The following is a 6,338-nucleotide window of genomic DNA, read 5'->3' on the forward strand; positions in this document are numbered from 1 at the left end:
TGGTAGGCGATAAAACAGACGAGTTACAGTGCTTTCGGAAAGTACTCAGACCCTTTGAGTTTTTCCACGTTTTGTTACCTTAGTCTTATTCTAAAATGTATTACAAATAAATACATCCTTAGCAATCGACACAAATTATAGCATAATCACAAAGCGCAAACAGGTTTTTAGACATTTTTGCAAATGTATTAAAAATCCAAATTTAAAATAGCTTATTTTTATAAGTATTCAGACACTTTGCCATGAGACTCGAAATTGAGCTCAGGTGCATCCTGTTTCCATTTATTAATGTTGAGATGTTTCTAAAAATTCATTGGAGTCCACCTGTGAAATTCAGTTGATTGGACATGATTTGGAAAGGCACACCTGTCTATATATATATATATATACACAGTGGGGAGAAAAAGTATTTATACACTACCGATTTTGCAGGTTTTCCTACTTGCAAAGCATGTAGAGGTCTGTATTTTTTATCATAGGTACACTTCAACTGTGAGAGACGGAATCTAAAACAAAAATCCAGAAAATCACATTGTATGATTTTTAAGTAATTAATTAGCATTTTATTGCATGACATAAGTATTTGATACATCAAAAAATAAGAACTTAATATTTGGTACAGAAACCTTTGTTTGCAATAACAGAGATTATACGTTTCCTGTAGTTCTTGACCAGGTTTGCACACACTGCAGCAGGGATTTTGGCCCACTCCTCCATACAGACCTTCTCCAGATCCTTCAGGTTTCGGGGCTGTCGTTGGGCAATACTCCAAAGATTTTCTATTGGGTTCAGGTCTGGAGACTGGAGACTGGCTAGGCCACTCCAGGACCTTGAGATGCTTCTAACGGAGCCACTCCTTAGTTACCCTGGCTGTGTGTTTTGGGTCGTTGTCATGCTGGAAGACCCAGCCACAACCCATATTCAATGCGCTTACTGAGGGAAGGAGGTTGTTGGCCAAGATCTCGCGATACATGGCCCCATCCATCCTCCCCTCAATACGGTGCAGTCATCCTGTCCCCTTTGCAGAAAAGCATCCCAAAGAATGATGTTTCCACCTCCATGCTTCACGGTTGGGATGGTGTTCTTGGGGTTGTACTCATCCTTCTTCTTCCTCCAAACACGGCGAGTGGAGTTTAGACCAAAAAGCTCTATTTTTGTCTCATCAGACCACACGACCTTCTCCCATTCCTCCTCTGGATCATCCAGATGGTCATTGGCAAACTTCAGACGGGCCTGGACATGCGCTGGCTTGAGCAGGGGGACCTTGCGTGCGCTGCAGGATTTTAATCCATGACTGCGTAGTGTGTTACTAATGGTTTTCTTTGAGACTGTGGTCCCAGCTCTCTTCAGGTCATTGACCAGGTCCTGCCGTGTAGTTCTGGGCTGATCCCTCACCTTTCTCATGATCATTGATGCCCCACGAGGTGAGATCTTGCATGGAGCCCCAGACCGAGGGTGATTTATCGTCATCTTGAACTTCTTTCATTTTCTAATAATTGCACCAACAGTTGTTGCCTTCTCACCAAGCTGCTTGCCTATTGTCCTGTAGCCCATCCCAGCCTTGTGCAGGTCTACAATTGTATCCCTGATGTCCTTAAACAGCTCTCTGGTCTTGGCCATTGTGGAGAGGTTGGAGTCTGTTTGATTGAGTGTGTGGACAGGTGTCTTTTATACAGGTAACGAGTTCAAACAGGTGCAGTTAATACAGGTAATGAGTGGAGAACAGGAGGCCTGCTTAAAGAAAAACTAACAGGTCTGTGAGAGCCGGAATTCATACTAGTTGGTAGGTGATCAAATACTTATGTCATGCAATAAAATGCAAATTAATTACTTAAAAATCAAACAAAGTGATTTTCTGTAGTTTTGTTTTTAGATTCCGTCTCTCACAGTTGAAGTGTACTTATGATAAAAAATTACAGACCTCTACATGCTTTGTAAGTAGAAAAACCTGCAAAATCGGCAGTGTATCAAAAACTTGTTCTCCCCACTGTATATATAGACAGGCATATATACTGTAACAAAGTATTGAGATAAACTTTTGTTATTGACCAAATACTTTTTTTCCACCATAATTTGCAAATAAATTCATAAAAAATCCTACAATGTGATTTTCTGGATTTTTTTTTCTCATTTTGTCTGTCATAGTTGAAGTGTCCCACTCATCTTTTTAAGTGGGAGAACTTGCACAATTGGTGGCTGACTAAATACTTTTTTGCCCCACTGTATGTATATAGGGTCCCACAGTTGACAGTGCAGGTCAGAGCAAAAACCAAGACATGAGGTTGAAGGAATTGTCTGTAGAGATCCGAGGTAAGATTGTGTCACTGTACAGATCGGGGGAAGGGTACAGAAAAATGTATGCAGCATTGAAGGTCCCCAAGAACATAGTGGCCGCCAACATTCTTAAATGGAAGAAGTTTGGAACCACCAAAACTCTTCCTAGAGCTTGCCACCCGGCCACACTGAGTAATCGAAGGAGAAGGGCCTTGGTTAGGGAGGTGACCTAACGAACCCGATGGTCACTCTGACAGAGCTCCAGAGTTCCTCTGTGGAGATGGGAGAACCTTCCAGAAGGACAACCATCTCTGCAGCATTTCACCAATCAGGCCTTTATGATAGAGTGGCCAGACGGAAGCCACTCCTCAGTAAAAGGCATATGACAGCCCACTTGGAGTTTGCCAAACGACACCTAAAGATTCTCAGATCATGAGAAACAAGATTCTCTGGTCTGATGAAATCAAGATTGAACTATTTGGCCTGAATGCCAAGCGTCACGTCTGAAGGAAACCTGGCACCATCCCTATGGTGAAGCATTAGTGGTGGCAACATCATACTGTGGGGATGTCTTTCAGCGGCAGGGACTGGAAGACTAGTCAGGATGGAGGCAAAGAATGAACGGAGCAAAGTACAGTGAGATTCTTAATGAAAACCTGCTCTAGAGCGCTCAGGACCTCAGACTGGAGCGAAGGTTGACCTTCCAACAGGACAACAACCCTGTGCACACAGCCAAGGCAACACAGGAGTGGCTTTGGGTCAAGTCTCTGAATGTCCTTGAGTGGCCCAGCCAGGGCCCGGACTTGAACCCGATCAAACATCTCTAGAAACATGAAAATGGCTGTGCAGCAATGCTCCCCATCCAGCCTGACAGAGCTTGAGAGGATCTGCAGAGAAGAATGGGAGAAACTCCCCAAATACAGGTGTGCCAAGCTTGTAGTGTAATACCTAAGAAGACCCGAGGCTGTAATCGCTGCCAAAGGTGTTTCAACAAGTTACTGAGTAAATGGTCTGAATACTTATGTAAATGCCATATTTCAGCTTTATTTTGAATACATTTGCAAAATGTTCTAGACCTGTTTTTGTTTTGTCTTTATGGGGTATTGTGTGTAGATTAGACAAAAGCAATTTAATACATTTTAGAATAGGGCTGTAACCTAACAAAATGTGGAAATAAAAATACTCTCCGAAGGCACTGTATGTGTTATACCTTTTAGGGTAGACCTATGTATAGTCTGAATTATATCATTTTACTTTTTATTTTAGCCAATGTGGAAGAATATAAGGCAGACCCAAAACCAAACAACCTCTGCATTTACTGTTAATGGTTTAAACAGTAGCCTACCTAAAAATGATATGCAGCCCTTTGACCACCAGGGAGAGCTATAGAGCTTTCTGTGTTTGCAAACATTGCAGCAAGTTGGTGGCAGAACGAGGTGGGGTTCTTCTGGAATCCCAGCAAAAAAGCCTATATTTACATGTTGCTTATGAGTGCATTTCACACCACTTTTGGATAATAATCGGATTTTAAGGCTCTTGTGAATGTCCTGCTTAATATAATGTTTGTGTCATCATCGCAAATCCCCTGCGTTATACTTAAAAAACACTTCCACCAGTAAAATGGCTCTTTGGTTGGCTTTTGCTACAGCCTATATCAATGAGCGTTAGCATTCTAGCTAACAACTGTTGCATCCAAAATAGTTATTTTGCATAAAACATAATTGTAAGCGTATGAGGACCCCCCTCCCCCAAAAAGTTATTTTGTTTAGAATCAATAAAAAATACAATCTAGGCTGTTGAATGGGTGCAGATGGCCAAACCATCATACTACCACCATGCATGCTAGTTGGTCTGAGGTTCTTACTCTGGAATGCTGTGTTTGGTTTTCGCCAGACCTAATTGGACCCATCTCGTCCAAAAAGTTGACTCAAGATTGCCAAGAAGCTGGATGATCATCAAGACTCTTAGAAGAATGTTCTATGGACCGATAGGAGTATAACTTTTTGGACGACTTGGGGACCATTATCCCTGGCAAAAACCTAACACTGCATTCCGCAGTAAGAACCTTATACCAACGGTCAAGCATGGTGGTGGTAGTGTGATGGTTTGGTGATGCTTTACTGCTTCAGGACCTGGACGACTTGCCTTAATAGAAGGAACTATGAATTATGCTCGGTATGAGAGAATCCTATAGGTGAATGTCAGGCCATCCATCTGTGAGCTGAAGCGCAGCTGGGTCATGCAGCAAGACAATGATCCAAAACACACAATCAAGTCTACATGAAAATTGCTAAAAAGCAACACATTTGAAGTTTTGGAATGGCCTAGTCAAAGTCCAGACCTATTCCCAATTGAGATGTTGTCGCAGGACTTGAAACGAGCAGTTCATGCTTGAAAACCCAGAAATGTCGCTGAGTTAAAGCAGTTCTGCGTGGAAGAGTGGGACAAAATTCCTCCACAGCGACGTGAGAGACTGATCAACAACTACAGGAAGTGTTTGGTTGTGGTCATTGCAGATAAAGGTGGTACAACCAGTTATTGAGTGTAAGGGGGCAATTACTTTTTCACACAGGGGCATTTGGTGTTGCATAACTTTGATTATGAAAAAATGTGAATATGTAGGTCATTGTTGTATTTGTTAACTCACGTTCCCTTTATCTAATATTAGGTTTTGGTTGAAGATCTGATAACATTCAGTATCAGAAACATGCAGAAGTAGAGAACATTAGAAAGGAAGCAAATACTTTCTCACAGCACTATATCCTTGACTCAGGTAGGATCCCCTGGAGGGAAATGCAGCAGTGGGAGAGAGACCCCCTCCCCCTCTCTGGTCCTTCAGAGTGCCTAAGTGACAGGCTTATTTATGTGGGCAGGTATAAATAGTGACAGAGGAGCCGTCCAAGCCAGCCGAGCCAGGCTGAAGCTAGCTGTGAATCCTGCCGCCGGGGAGGTGGAGATGTGAGATGGATGGTTTCACCATGGGGGGGGGGAAAGGTCATGGTGAAATCAATACAGCCATAACTCAGCCCTGGGGAGGATCCCTACTGCTCCCTCCCTTTCAGGTGCTGCTGCCTGGCCTGAGTGGCCTCCCTTTTACATCTTTGTTAAGCCTATTCAGGAATTAGCATGGGAGAGACTGCTAGACTTACTCCACCCTGCACTGGGCTGATTGGCTCTTTGACCCTCTTCTTGCTCACCTGCAGACTCTATAATAGGTGTGTATTACTTTTTTACTTTTGACTTCTTATCCAGAGCAACGTATAGTGAGTGCATACATTTTCATACTTTTCCATACTGGTCCCCCATGGGAATCAAACCCACAACCCTGATGTTACAAGCGCCATGCTCTACCAACTGAGAAACCCAGGACATGATTCATTACATTCCAGGCCGATTACATTGCAGATTTTGTATTTCATCAACTATTGGTTGCGTGCCATGTCATTGACTACACAGTCGGGCACCAGATTGCTATATCATATGATGTGATTAGCTGATATGTTAAACACATGTCTATCAAGAGGTTCAGAGATGCAATGTAGTCTGCTTGGAACGCCACTGTTCAGGCTGTGAAACAATGAGGTGTCATCATATCAGATTCCTGTTTCACATTCCAACTGACACTTTCTTGGCGGAATGACAAGATCAGTGGATTGACATTGAGTGGATGAATGTGTCATGTCCAGTAAACTGGTAGTACATTGTAATAGATAGAGCAAAAATACATTTTTACCATTGATATTCTCCTCTCAGGATCCCATGCTGCATTCTGTTCTTGCAGACTTATTATTCTGCAGTGGTCCTTGACGCACACACTACTCTCTGAATATCTGGTCTTATAAGAGGCAGGTGGGTTACCTCAATGGCCAATGGACTGGGCATTACTTCACCATCACCAGTCGCCATGCGTTTCACTGAGCTGAGCACTGCCATTAGGCCTAATAACTAACACCTCCAAATGTAGGCTATTCTACTGCCATCCCCATCTGCTTTGATTTAATTCCGGGGAAGCCAAGGCAAGAACTCTGATTGGTTTTGTGCTGGGCTAAGCCGCTGACTGCAGC

Source organism: Oncorhynchus mykiss, chromosome 25 (genome assembly GCF_057628025.1).
Source record: "Oncorhynchus mykiss isolate SJ-2025 chromosome 25, ASM5762802v1, whole genome shotgun sequence".
NCBI classification, from domain to species: Eukaryota; Metazoa; Chordata; class Actinopteri; order Salmoniformes; family Salmonidae; genus Oncorhynchus; species Oncorhynchus mykiss.